Consider the following 531-nt stretch of genomic DNA (forward strand, 5'->3'; position numbering starts at 1 on the left):
GGGGCACCTGGGTGGCTCAGTGGGTTAGGGCCTCTGCTTTCGGCTCAGGTCATGATCCTAGGGTCCTGGGATCGAGCCCCGCATCGGGCTCTCTGCTCGGTGGGGAGCCTGCTTCCTCCTCTCTCTCTGCCTGCCTCTCTGCCTACTTGTGATCTCTCTCTGTTGAATAAATAAAATCTTTAAAAAAGAGAAAAAAAAAAACCATGCACATTTTCGGGCTCTCTGCTCAGCGGGGAGCCTGCTTCCCCCCCTCTCTCTCTGCCTGCCTCTCTGACTACTTGTGATCTCTGTAAAATAAATAAATAAAATCTTAAAAAAAAATGCACATTTAGGGGTGCCTGGGTGGCTCAGTGGGTTGAGCCTCTGCCTTCAGCTCAGGTCATGATCTCAGGGTCCTGGGATCAAGCCCTGCATCTGGCTCTCTGCTCAACGGGAGCCTGCGTCCCCCCCACCCCTGCCTGCCTCTCTGCCTACTTGTGATCTCTCTCTCTCAAATAAATAAATAAAATCTTAAAAAAAAAAAAAAAGCAT

The 531-nt window shown here is 50.3% G+C and overlaps 1 protein-coding gene across 6 annotated transcripts in view; it reads right to left on the reverse strand.

Moving 5' to 3' along the window:
* Nucleotides 1–531, reverse strand: part of RHOT1 (ras homolog family member T1) — a 63,048-nt gene that overhangs the window by 43,674 nt on the left and 18,843 nt on the right. The gene's annotated exons all lie outside the window — the stretch shown is intronic.

Source organism: Mustela nigripes, chromosome 16, assembly GCF_022355385.1.
Source record: "Mustela nigripes isolate SB6536 chromosome 16, MUSNIG.SB6536, whole genome shotgun sequence".
NCBI lineage: Eukaryota > Metazoa > Chordata > Mammalia > Carnivora > Mustelidae > Mustela > Mustela nigripes.